General features: G+C 45.7%; 1 protein-coding gene across 1 annotated transcript in view; it reads left to right on the top strand.

Moving 5' to 3' along the window:
* The window catches only part of LOC126293208 (histone-lysine N-methyltransferase 2D-like), a 301,425-nt gene that overhangs the window by 207,666 nt on the left and 79,205 nt on the right, over window positions 1–14,554 (top strand). The window lies entirely within an intron of this gene.

The following is a 14,554-nucleotide window of genomic DNA, read 5'->3' as shown; positions in this document are numbered from 1 at the left end:
AGCTATTAGCTTCCAAGATTCCTCTAACATTTTTCCCTCATAGTTTCCGTAACATGAAGGTAAACTAGTCTTGGTGTTGTTGTTGTTGTTGTTGTTGTGGTCTTCAGTCCAGAGACTGGTTTGATGCAGCTCTCCATGCTACTCTATCCTGTGCAAGCTTCTTCATCCCCCAGTACCTACTGCACCCTACATCATAGTGTATTCATCTCTTGGTCTCCCTCAACGATTTTTACCCTCCACGCTTCCCTATAATAATATACTTGTGATTCCTTGATGCCTCAGAACATGTCCTACCAACATATCCCTCCTTCTAATCAAGCTGTGCCACAAATTCATCTTCCCTACAATTCTATTCAGTACCCCCTCATTTGTTATGTGATCTCAAATGGTTCAAATGGCTCTGAGCACTTTGGGACTTAACATCTGAGGATATCAGTCCCCTAGAACTTAGACCTACTTAAACCTAACTAACCTAAGGACATCACACACATCCACGCCCGACGGAGGATTCGAACCTGCGACCGTAGCAGTCGCCCGGTACCGGTCTGAAGCGCCTAGAACCGCTCGGACACAGCGGCCGGCAGCTACGTGATGTGTTCATATAATCTTCAGCATTGTTCTGTAGCACCACATTTCGAAAGCTGTCCTCAGCTCGTAGTCGTGCGGTATCGTTCTCGCTTCCTACGCCCGGGTTTCCGGGTTCGATTCCCGGCGGGGTCAGGGATTTTCCCTGCCTCGTGATGACTGGGTGTTGTGTGATGTCCTTAGGTTAGTTAGGTTTAAGTAGTTCTAAGTTCTAGGGGACTGATGACCATAGCTGTTAAGTCCCATAGTCCTCAGAGCCATTTGAACCATTTCGAAAGCTGCTATACTCTTCTTGTCTACACTGTTGATCGTCCATGTTTCACTTCCACACAAATACTTTCAGAAAAGACTTCCTAGCTCTTAAATCTATACTCGATGTTAACAAATTTCTCTTCTTCAGAAATGGTTTCCTTGCCATAGCCATTTTATATCCTCTCTACTTCGACCATCATCAGTTATTTTGCTCCCCAAATAGCAAAAACCATTTACTACTTTCAGTGTCTCATTTACTAATCTAATTCCCTCACCATCACCTGATTTAATTCAACTGCATTCAATTTCCCCTGTTTTGCATTTGACACTGTTCAACTGCTCTTCCAACTCCTTTGCTGTCTCTGACAGAATTACATTTCGTCGCAAACCTCAAAGTTTTTATTTCTTCACCGTGGATTTTAGTTCCTACTCCAAATTTTTCTTTTGTTTCCTTTACTGCTTGCTCAATATACAGATTGACTAACGTCGGGGCCGGCCCGTGTGGCCGAGCAGTTCCAGGCTTTTCAGTTTGGAACCGCGTGACCGCTATGGTCGCACGTTCGAATCCTGCCTCGGGCATGGATGTGTGTGATGTCCTTAGGTTAGTTAGGTTTAAGTAGTTCTAAGGGACTGATGACCTCAGCAGTTAAGTCCCATAGTGCTAAGAGCTATTTTTTTAAAAATAACGTCGGGAACAGGCTACAATCCTGTCTCACTCCCTTCTCAACCACTGCCTCCCTTTCATGCCCCTCTACTCTTATAACTTCATCTGGTTTCTGTACAAATTGTAACTGGCGTTTCGCTCCCTGTATTTTACAACTGATACCTTCAGCATTTGAAAGAGAGTATTCCAGTCAACATTGTGAAATGCTCTTTCTGAGTCTACAAATGGTGAAGTAGTCTTACTAATACTGAATCAGTTGATATGAAATAGTGAACTATAAATGAAAGTCTATTTAAAATGTTAAGTTAATCTACACGCTTAGTATTAAAACGAAGGAAGGAAAGACAGACGTACTGGGCCAAGGTATGCCAAGGTATGCATGTTCAGAAATCAGCACCACGGGACAAAGATTCTATGAACTAGCTGCGTCAAGTGTCCACTTTCTGCAGGTAGTTCGTATAATCTATGTCCCGCGGCGCTGATTTCTGAACTTCTGGTATCAGATGCCATATACGGCAAATTCTTAGTTTAACAACTAAGCTTAAAGCGTGATTTAGGTTGTGTCATCACATTCAAGGTATTGGTAATTCTTCGAGATTTTGTAATCACTCACAGCCAATCATCAGTTAGACGGTAAGTACTTAAATCGAAAGTTCCAAAAAACAAAACTCACCTCTCGAGTACTTCAAAGTGCAAATCACTAACGCAACACACCCAACTCTTCCACCATATCGTGCGGTAGCGTTCTCGCTTCCCACGCCAGGGTGCCCGGGTTCGATTCCCGGCGGGGTCAGAGATTTTCTCTGCCTCGTGATGACTGGGTGTTGTGTGCTGTCCTCTGTCGGGCACATAGTTTTAATCTGCCAGGAAGTTTCATATCAGCCCACACTCCGCTGCAGAGTGAAAATCTCATTCTGGAAATTTTCCCCCAGGCTGTGGCTAAGCCATGTCTCCGCAGTATCCTTTCTTTCAGGAGTGCTAGTTCTGCAAGGTTCGCAGGAGAGCTTCCTTAAAGTTTGGAAGGTAGGAGACGAGATACTGGCAGAAGTAAAGCTGTGAGTACCGGGCGTGAGTCGTGCTTCGGTAGCTCAGATGGTCTCAGCGTGTTCGGTCAGACGGTTAGCTACCCTCTGTAACAAAAATCTGAGTGAACTGCTCAACGAACAACCTGAACGGGTGTCCAGGGACGTCCGCTCCGAACATACACAACGAACAATTTAAAGCCGGCACGGTAGCTCAGCGTGTTCGGTCAGAGGGTTAGCTGCCCTTTGTGATAAAAAAAACTGAGTTAATAGATCTACAACGAACTTAAAAGGGTGTCTTACGACGTCCGCCCCGATCAGATTCAACGAACAAAATGAGATTTACGAGGGTCGGTCAAAAAGTAATGCCTCCCATTTTTTTTCTACTTAAAAAAATTAAGTTAATTGAAAAATTTGAATTTGGCGCCATTCCTCAAACCTTCTTCTGCAATCCACTGCAGTAGTAACTTTCTGTGTCAACAGGTGGCAGCACAGCAGAAGTTTGTAAGATGGCCGACATCGATGTTCGTTTGAGACAGCGTTGTGTGATTGAATTCTTGAATGCAGAAGGTGAAACGCCCATACGCATTCATGAAAGACTGAAGAAGGTGTATGGTGTTGTGACAGTGGATGTCAGCACTGTTAGACGATGGGTTCGTCGTTGTAAGGAAGCTGAAGGGCAAACACCGTTGACTGACGAAAAGCGGAGCGGCAGGCCGGTGAGTGCAGTGACTCCACACAACATTCAGCAAGTTGATGACATCATTCGTGGTGACCGTCGGGTGACTGCAGATGAAGTGTGTCGCATTATTTCTCTTAGTAAAGGCAGTGTGATCACGATTATTAAACAATTGGGGTACTCAAAAGTTTGTGCACGGTGGGTTCCAAGAATGTTAACCGATCAGAGTAAAGAGGCAAGGAAAACAATAGCCTCCCAACACTTGCAGCGCTTCCGTTTGGAGGGAGATGAGTTTCTGAAAAAAAATTGTGACCGGGGACGAAACATGGGTGCATTTTTTTGAACCCGAATCAAAGAGGCAGTCAATGGAGTGGCGTCACACAAGCTCGCCGAGGAAGAAAAAATTCAAAACTGTGCGATCGGCAGGGAAAGTTATGGCAACAGTTTTCTGGGATACAGAGGGTGTGATTCTGGTTGATTTTTTGGAGCAGGGATGCACAATAAATTCTGTTCAATACGTCACAACCCTCAAAAAACTTAAAGCACGTCTTCAGCGAGTTCGCCCAACAAAATCAATTGCAGATGTTCTTCTTTTGCATGACAGTGCAAGACCACACACCAGTCGTCACACCTCTGACGAGATTGTCAAAATTGGATGGGAAGTTTTGCCTCATCCCCCATACAGCCCTGACCTGGCACCATCAGACTTCCGTCTGTTCGGGCCACTAAAAGAAGCTCATCGTGGGATTCATTTTGAAGATGAGGAGGCCGTCAAAACATCCGTGCGTCAATGGCTTAGGAAGCAGAGCTGTGATTTTTACCGTGCTGGGATACATGCCCTTGTTCAGAGATGGACCAAAACTGTAGAGATGGGTGGAGATTACATTGAAAAATGACAAAATGATCCTCAATGTTGTGGTTTTCAACCTATGTAATTGCATTTAAATTTCCTGACAATTAAACGTAGAAAAAAAATAGGAGGCATTACTTTTTGACTGACCCTCGTAAAAAAATGATGCTAGAGCACTTGCCCGCGAAAGGCAAAGGTCCCGAGTTCGAGTCTCGGCCGGGCACATAGTTTTAATCTGCCAGGAAGTTCCATATCTGCGCACACTCCGCTGCAGAGTGAAAATCTCATTCTGTCCTTAGGTTAGTTAGGCTTAAGTAGTTCTAAGTTCTAGGGGACTAATGACCATAGATGTTAAGTCCCATAGTGCTCAGAGCCTTCTTCCACCATAAGAGCTCCCAACTAAAAAATGCAGTTAGGTATACAAGTAAGAAAAACAGTAGATTCAGATCTTTGCCCCATGTGCACCATTTCCCCCACTGAAGAAATATGTTAAGAACCATATCGTTCGTCGCTGGACGAAAAAATTGTAACCTCATAAAGAGCACACATGGGCCGATTTGAAATGCTGCAGGTGGTGTTGAAATGGCACGGGTGACTAATTTCACTCTTTGTCAATTAGAGGCGGTTTCAGACCAGACAGTAATAGTTGCTGTCAGCAAATGCAGTCGCATGTCACCCAATTTCCGAACGAACGAGAGAGCTACATGCAGCTGGCACTTGTAGCCACATATCACACGGGCCATTTGCCACTACATTTTCTGCCCAGGTCTATGAACACATCAGGATATGCTACCACCCAAGCGAACAGTTGGTCGAATTGTGCATCGCTTCGTTGATGCGGGTCGATGGGGGCAACATTGTGCAACGTGGAACGTCCACCTGTGCTTCCGTGAGATCTGTGCCAGTTATCAAAGGCGTCATGGTAGCTCTTCATAAACTCAGACCTTTCGTGCTCTTCCCCAGCAGAGGTGCCATCTTCCAGCAGGATAACTCTGTGTGTCACAAGGTTGGAGTACTACTACAGTGATTTGAGGAGCATCGTGATGAAATCATTTTAATCTCTTGGCCAAGTAACTCACCTACTCTGGACTAGTCGGTCGCCATCTCCGTGTTGACAATGCATCGGTCCGTAATTTACGTGACTGGCGCGCCATCAGGTGGGACACATCTACGGAAACCTACCGAGGACTTCTCGAGTGAACGTCACGGCGCATCGATGCTTTATTGCGTCCAAAAGGCGGACCAGCTCGTTATTATGGACATGGCAGGGGATGTCCATTAATTCGATTTTTTGTAAGATGCCCTCCCCCCCGCTCCTCTCCCCCACAAGAGGTTTACCTTACCCTACAATTTTTAAACAATTAAATCTACTTAGTGTGTCATGTCTTAGCTTCATAGCACTAAAGACACGTATTATCTCCCTTGCAATTAATTTTATAAGACGAAAAACGCCCTTGACCCAACCTCCCTTTGAATGAGAGTTAGTGACAGTTTACTGGACACACATTCCCCCCTTCCCTGCCAGCCTCCCCCCCCCCCCCCGCCCCTCCCGTTTTCAGTTCATGTAATCAGCGGACGTCCCTTGTTGTTGGTTGTTTTGGGGGAAGGAGACCAGACAGCGAGGTCATCGGTCTCATCGGATTATGGAGGGATGGGGAAGGAAGTCTGCCGTGCCCTTTCAGAGGAACCATCCCGGCATTTGCCTGGAGTGATTTAGGGAAATCACGGAAAACCTAAATCAGGAAGGCCGGACGCGGGACTGAACTGTCGTCCTCCCGAATGGGAGTCCAGTGTCGAACCAGCGGACGTCCCCTCATAATGTTTTGGATCACCAGTGCTGTTAGGCTGAGGTGACTCTCAGTCTCCATAAAACTGTACTTCGATCTCAATTAAACGTTTGTTGCCTTCATTGGCGTAACGTCTCCGCAGTACAGAGATACAAAGCAGTTTAGTTCAACAAAATAAGAACACCAGTACTTACAGGATTAGCCGAGCGCTCTGAGGCGCTGCAGTCATGGACTGTGTGGCTGGTCCCGTCGGAGGTTCGAGTCCTACCTTGGGCATGGGTGTCTGTGTTCGTCCTTAGGATAATTTAGGTTAAGTAATGTGTAAGCTTAGGGACTGATGACCTTAGCCTTTAAGTTCCATACGATTTCACACACATCTGAACATTTTTGAACATTTACAGCAACAAAGTTTCGCGTAATGAGAAATAGAAGAACAATATCTGTATCTGGATTGCTTACAAACACTTAAAGATGATATTTGTAAAAATGAAGACAGCTATGAAATCATGTCGTCCCTTGCCAACAAACAGAACAACGGTAACTAGATTGGCTCTAAATACTTACAGAGCATACTTGGACAAGATTCATCAAATAAAAAACAGGAATTTTTTTGAAGTATCAGTTACGATAACGCAATACAACCCTTATTTATTTTTCAACTTTATTCCCCTAAAGTTCTATGCACTAATACCAGCGCCGGACCATCTTATCAGGTCGGCCGCTATGGCCGAGCAGTTCCAGGCGCTTCAGTCTGGAACCGCGTGACCGCTACTGTCGCAAGTTCTAATCCTGGCCCGGGTGTGGATGTGTGTGATGTCCTTAGGTTAGTTAGGTTTAAGTAGTTCTAAGTCTAGGGGACTGATGACCTCAGATGTTAAGTCCCATAGAGCTCAGAGCCATTTGAACCATTTGACAACCTCCACGTGCAAAGAATGCTTGAGGGCTAGTGTGTAAACTGTTTACACTGCTACCTGGACTTGGAGATGAAGAATGTAGTCACTGCATTACAGCCCGCTATCGTTCAGGTTCGTAAAAATGCTCCCAACTTTTGTATCCCGCTCTAATATGGTGAAAAATTACCTCCCCTTCGGTCTTGTACTGCAACAGCTCCCTACCACTCATCCGTGCGCCTTTCTTTCATTTTTGCTCTCACATTTCTTGGAACCCAAAAAAAAAAAAAAGGTTCAAATGGCTCTGAGCACTATGGGACTTAACATCTATCGTCGTCAGTCCCCTAGAACTAAGAACTACTTAAACCTAACTAACCTAAGGACATCACACAACACCCAGTCATCACGAGGCAGAGAAAATCCCTGTCCCCGCCGGGAATCGAACCCGGGAACCCGGGCGCGGGAAGCGAGTAAGCTACCGCACGACCACGAGATGCGGACTCCTGGAACCTAACTCATACACAATTTCTTGAACATCAGTACGCTACGAAGACTGAACCTACACTGACGTTCCTCATTGATGTACTATTACTCACTGCAACACAGCTGTTTTCCAGCCGACTGCTGTGGCCGAGCGGAGCTAGGCGCTTCAGTCCGGAACTACGCGGCTGCTATGGTCGCAGGTTCGAATCCTGCTTCGGGCATGGATATGTGTGATGTCCATAGGTTAGTTAGGTTTAAGTAGTTGTAAGTCTAGGGGACTGATGACCTCATATGTTAAGTCGCACAGTGCTTAGAGCCGTTTGAACCATTTGAACCTGTTTTCCCACATCAACCCGTCAATCCTCGCAATGTTGTTCTCTGTCACTGCACGGGCACTCCTTAAAAATTTATCTGCCCACGCGTATGCCTGTGTTCGACTCAAACAGCTTTGAACATGCTGCTTAGCCATTCGGCCATGAATCTAGAGTGCTTTCAACCCTCCAGCTAACAAATCTAACGACTATCCGCTGCTCCATCTTAGTGCAAAGCTGCAAGTGTAGCGCTATTTTGATGCACTGATTCCCAGCAATCTGTTCGCGAGGCAGGCCTGCCTCGCTCATACGGTAATAGTTCTAGGATAGCGCAAACAAGAACAAAGGAGCACACACTTCGTCGAAGTTTTATACTTTTCACAACGTTTCCCTTTATTCATTGAATGCTCCTTGTATTCTGAAGAGCCACACAAAACGGTACACGTGCTTATATTGTGTAGGTACCCTGCGAGAACGCAGAAGTGCCGCAACACAGCGTGTCATGCACTCGACTGATGTCTGAAGTCGTGCTGGAGGGGACACCGTGAATCCTGCAGGGCTGTCCAGAAATCCGTAAGAATACGAGGGGGTGGAGATCTCTTCTGAACAACATGTTGCAACGCATCCCAGATATGGTCTATAATGTTCATGTCTGGGGAGTTTGGTGGCCAGCGGAAGTGTCTAAACTCATAAGAGTTTACCTGGAACCACTCTCTGGCAATTATAGGCGTGTGGGGTGTCGCATTGTTCTGCTGCAGTCCGCCGGAATGCACAATGGACACTAATGGATGCAGGTGATCAGACATGATGCTTACGTACGTGTCAGCTCTCAGAGTCCTCTGTAGACGTATCATGGGTCCCATATCACTCCAACTGCACACGCCCCACACCATTACAGAGCCTCCACCAGCTTGAACACTTCCCTGTTGACATGCAGTGTCCGAAGATTCGTGAGGTTGTCCCCATACCCGTACACGTCCAACCCCTCGATACAATTTGAAACGAGACTCGTCCGCCCAGGCAACATTTTTCCAGTCAACAAGAATCCAATATCGGTGTTACGTGCCCAGGCGAGGTGGTGGTAAAGTCTTATGGGACCAAACTCACTTACGCTAAGGACAACATACACACACACACACACACACACACACACACACACACACCGAGATTTCCCTAGATCACTCCAGGCAAATGCCGGGATGGTTCCTCTGAAAGGGCACGGCCGACTTCCTTCACCATCCTTCCCTAATCCGATGAGACCGACGACCTCGCTGTCTGGTCTCCTTCCCCAAACCAACCAACCAACCACACACGCACCCATGCCCGAGGGATGACTCGAATCTCCGACGGGGGCAGCCGTGAGTACTGTTACAAGGCCCCTCAGACCGATTGGCTACAACGCGTGGCCCAGGTGAGGTGTAAAGCTTAGTGTCGTGCAGTCATCAAGGGTACACAAACGGACCTTCGGCTCCGAAAGACCATATCGATATTGTTTCGTTTAATTGTCCGCACGCTCACACTTGTTGATGGCTCACAAGGGAACCTCTCCATCGCACCCCCCTCAGATTTAGTTATAAGTTGGCATAGTGGAGAGGCCTTGAAAAACTTAACACAGATCAATCGAGAAAACAGGAAGAAGTTGTGTGGAACTACTAAAGAAATAAGCAAAATATACAAACTGAGTAGCCATGAGCAAGATATGCAACATAAAGTAGAGCTTGAGCTCCTCAGCGCCGTGGTCCTGTGGTTAGCGTGAGCAGCTGCGCAACGAGAGGTCCTTGGTTAAAGTCTTCCGACGAGTGAAAAGTTTAATTTTTTATTTTCAGACAATTATTATCTGTCCGTCCGTCCGATGCGAGGTAACTGCGCCGTAGTAAGGGGACGCTACACCTAAACAAACATCGAAACACATGACGTCAGTCGACTACAGAGCAGGGAAGAGAGGGTATTCCCGCTAACGAGGCTCCCTGGCTGGCAGTTGACTGTTCGGTACTTTGGACGAGAGTGCATTAAATACGTGAGATATATTCCGTGGGCAACATCAATCCAGCAAATATAGCTCGCGACTTCAATAGCAAGATCAATGAATATTTTCCGAACTGTAAGGAATTGGAAAGTTCCTTAAGGGATCGAATGATTGTCGAACATTTGTATGATTATTTCCTACATTTGTTGATAAACAGTACGTGTGGTGATGACGATACCTTGCTGATTGCTCCGGGGCTTTATGGACCAGATGATGAGATTGTTGACGATCCGTACGGAGAACACGAAGAGTAAATATTGCGACTTCAATCTGATGGTATTTCTTTGGGTTACATGAAGGAAATGCTCCAATACAGGTTACTGTCCAAACCAATTAATAGACGCAAATATAGATTATGGAATGAAGTAACAAATAAATTTGAGAAATGTAAGGGGTTGCAGGGAAAAAGCACAATCAAATATTGCAAAGAAGTCGTGGAACGAGGTTCAATTCCGAGACAGAAGTGAACAGAGACGTCAATGAACGAACGGACAGATCATAACTTTGCGAAAATAATAAATAAAACTCTTCACTCTAGCAAAGACTTGAACCAAGGACCTCTCGTTCCGTAGCTGCTCACGCGAACCACAGGACCACGGCTGTCTTGGGCTCACATTCTCCTTGATGTTGCTTATCTTCTCATGGGCTACTCAGTTTGTATATTTTGCTTATTTTTTTCTTAGTTCCACACAACTTCCTGTTTTCTCGATTGATCTGTGTTCAGTTATTCAAGGCCTATCCACTGTGCCAACTCATAACTAAATCTGAGGGGGTGCGATGGGGAGGTTCCCTCGTCAGCAATAAAATCTGCTGCAATTTGCGGAAGGGTTGCGCTTCTGTCACGTTGAACGATTCTCTTCAGTCGTCGTTGGTCCCGTTCTTGCAGGATCTTTTTCCCGCCACAGCGATGTCAGAGATTTGATGTTTTCGGGGTTCCTGATATTCACGGTACACTTGTGAAATCTTTGTACGGGAATATGCCCATTTCATCGCTACCTCGGATGTGCTGTGTCCCATCGCTCGTGCGCCGACTATAACACAACGTTCAGACTCACTCAAATCTTGATAACCTGCCATCGCAGGAGCAGTATGCGATCTAACAACTGCGCCAGACGATTATTGTCTTATATAGGCATTGTCGGCCGCAGCGCGGTATTCTGCCTGTTTACATATCTCTGTATTTGAACACGCATGCCTTTACCAGTTTCTTTGGCGCTTCAGTCTATAACCAAAGGCAGCTATGACTCCATGTTGGCCCTTACTTCGAATATAACTGTGTAGACACCCATCTGAAGACGCCTCCACTGACGAAACCGAAACGTCGTGTAAGAGGATTTCATTGATGGTGCTGCTGGCCAAGATACAAGGAATAACTAAAAAAACTGACAAAAATTTTAGAAGCATTTCGAGAACAATCTAGAAAAATATTAATACCTGTTTCTTTGCATGGCCATCTTCAGCAGGAGCTGTTGTAATCAATTATTATTGATTTTTCTGTCTTAAGCTCACTGCAGCTGTAGAGTATTTTTCAGCAGACGCTTTTCAGTTTTAGGAGGGTCACCCAATAAGTAAGCTCCCCTATTTTATTTCTTTGTAGAATCAATTGTGCCCGCGACATGTGAAAGCTGGTGTGTTTGGCTGGTGTGTGTTGACTCTGCCCACACTGGTTTATCATTTCTCCTCGCGTATAAAATCGCTAATCGGGTCTAAGGCTTCTATTCAGTCCCTTGTGGACCAGGCTGGTGTGGCAGTTCAAGGTAGCAAAATGAAAGCCGAAGTTTTAAATTTCACGTTCAAGAAGTTCACAGAGGAAAATTGTACAAACACACCGTCTTTTGACCATCGGACAGATTCCTGTATTGACGGCACAGTAATAACCATCCACGGTGTAGAGAAACAACTGAAAGATTTGAAAGCACATAAATCACCATGTCCGTATGGAACCGCAGTTCGATTTTACAAAGTGTTCTCTATGGAATTGCCCCCTTACCTCGCTTCGATTTATCGTGACTCTCTCGCCTAGCACAAAGTTCCAAGCAACTGGAAAAAAGCGCATGATGTGACTCCAGTATTTTAGAGGGGTAGAAGAACGGACCGGCAAAATTTCAGACCAATATCCCTAACTTCTGTTTGCTGGAGAATCCTTGAACACATTCTCAGTTCGAATATAATAAAGTTTCTTGGGACTGGGAAGGTAATGTACATGAATCAGTACGATTTTAGAGCGCACCGCTCGTGGACAGTGAGTTTGCCCTTTCCTCACAAAATATACGGCGAGCTGTGGACGAAGGGCAACTGGCAGATGCCATATTTTTAGATCTGGCTGTTAACGAAGGTACGAGCATATGGAGTACGTTCACAGATATGTGAGTGGCTCGAAGACTTCTTAAGTAACAGAACCCACAAGGGCGAGCGTTCATCAGAGATAAGTATATCGACGTCAGGAGTGCCCCAGGGAAGTGTGGTAAGATGGTTATTATTCTCTGTACACATAAATGATTTGGCGGACAAGATGGGCAGAAATATGCCTGGTGTTCGGAATCTTTTGTTCAACCCATCCAGTACCTCACAGGGAAAAGAGGATATAGCACTTTCAGTTATTAAACGGGTTCTAAAGCCGAACTGTACACTTGATAGCAAATTATGTGATATAAAATGATCAATTATTCTTACATACACAGCCTTTCCAATAACTGTAGCAAAGACTGATGGCATAGGTCTAAAATTGTCTGCGCTGTCACTTTCTCGCTTTTTATAAAGCGGCTTTACTACTGAGTACTTTAGTCGTTCAGGAAACTGACCATTCCTAAAGCAAAACTTACAAATACAGCTAAATACATCTACATCTACATTCTACATTCATACTCCGCAAGCCACCCAACGGTGTGTGGCGGAGGGCACTTTACGTGCCACTGTCATTACCTCCCTTTTCTGTTCCAGTCGCGTATGGTTCGCGGGAAGAACGAAGTCTGAAAGCCTCCGTGCGCGCTCGAATCTCTCTAATTTACATTCGTGATCTACACGGGAGGTATAAGTAGGGGGAAGCAATATATTCGATACTTCATCCAGAAACGCACCCTCTAGAAACCTGGCGAGCAAGCTACACCGCGATGCAGAGCGCCTCTCTTGCAGAGTCTGCCACTTGAGTTTGATAAACATCTCCGTAACGCTATCACGCTTACCAAATAACCCTGTGACGAAACGCGCCGCTCCTCTTTGGATCTTCTCTATCTCCTCCGTCAACCCGATCTGGTACGGATCCCACACTGATGAGCAATACTCAGGTATAGGTCGAACGAGTGTTTTGTAAGCCCCCTCCTTTGTTGATGGACTACATTTTCTAAGGACTCTCCCAGTGAATCTCAACCTGGTACCCGCCTTACCAACAATTAATTTTATATGATCATTCCATTTCAAATCGTTCCGCACGCATACTCCCAGATATTTAACAGAAGTAACTGCTACCAGTGTTTGTTCCGCTATCATATAATCACACAATAAAGAATCCTTCTTTCTATGTATTCGCAATACATTACATTTGTCTATGTTAAGGGTCAGTTGCCACTCCCTGCACCAAGTGCCTATCCGCTGCAGATCTTCCTGCATTTCGCTACAATTTTCTAATGCTGCAACTTCTCTGTATACTACAGCATCTTCCTCGAAAAGCCGCATGGAACTTCCGACACTATCTACTAGGTCACTTATATATATTGTGAAAATCAATGGTCCCATAACACTCCCCTGTGGCACGCCAGAGGTTACTTTAACGTCTGTAGACGTCTCTCCATTGATAACAACATGCTGTGTTCTGTTTGCTAGAAACTCTTCAATCCAGCCACACAGCTGACAGTGCGGAACTGTATCGAACGCCTTCCGGAAGTCTAGGAAAATAGCATCGACCTGGGAGCCTGTATCTAATAATTTCTGGGTCTCGTGAACAAATAAAGCGAGTTGGGTCTCACACGGTCGCTGTTTCCGGAATCCACGTTGATTCCTACAGAGTAGATTCTGGGTTTCCAAAAACGACATGATACTCGAGCAAAAAACATGTTCTAAAATTCTACAACAGACCGACGTCAGAGATATAGGTCTATAGTTTTGCGCATCTGCTCGACGACCCTTCTTGAAGACTGGGACTACCTGTGCTCTTTTCCAATCATTTGGAACCTTCCGTTCCTCTAGAGACTTGCGGTACACGGCTGTTAGAAGGGGGCTGGGCTAACATGTGCAGCACTCCATCATATCCACGAGAGTCCTTAGTCTTCAGTCAGTCAGCTTTTGGGGGCAGTTTCTCCAGCAGGACGAAGTCATGGCGTCTTGTCTGGACTGGCAGACCCACGTCTCTGATAGAGTAACAAAGCCATTAGAGCAGATATCCCACTCTCTGACGCATTTCCGGAGACATTCTGGCCGAATCCATCCGTGCCACACATCTTGCACAGATTTTGCGATAGTGAAAATGGTCTGCCAGGATCTCTGCGGTGGATGAGCGGCCAATTACAGTCCCAAGAGGAAGCCGCACGAAGGTGGTAAGGTGGTAAGGCGACAACCTTCCTCCACAATATTGCGAGCTGCGATAGCTGAATGACCACATGCTGCTGTAATGGGCCACTTCTGTGCATCTTTCTCACCTCCGTGCGGTTTCACAAACTGTACACGCCAACGTCGAACCGTTTGAATGCTCATACAACCTACCTCGATTTTGCCCACAAGCGGACACACTTTGTAGTGGTAACTCACTGCTAGCTGACAGCATACTGGGAAGATACTTTGGTGTCTACATCTACATTAACATAGACACCGAATGGAGGGTACCCTGTACCACCAGCAGTCATTTCCTTTCCTGTTCCACTCGCAAATAGAACGAGGGAAGAATGACTGTCTACATCCCTCTGTATCAGCCCTAATTTATCGCATCTTATCCTTGTACTCCTTACACACAGTGTATGCTAGTGGTAGCAGAATCATTCGGCGGCCAGCTTAAAATGCCGGTTCACTAAATTTT

This window comes from Schistocerca gregaria, chromosome 10 (genome assembly GCF_023897955.1).
Source record: "Schistocerca gregaria isolate iqSchGreg1 chromosome 10, iqSchGreg1.2, whole genome shotgun sequence".
Lineage (NCBI taxonomy): Eukaryota > Metazoa > Arthropoda > Insecta > Orthoptera > Acrididae > Schistocerca > Schistocerca gregaria.
The sequence above is the reverse complement of the archived record's forward strand: the minus strand, read 5'-3'. Positions and strand labels throughout refer to the sequence as shown.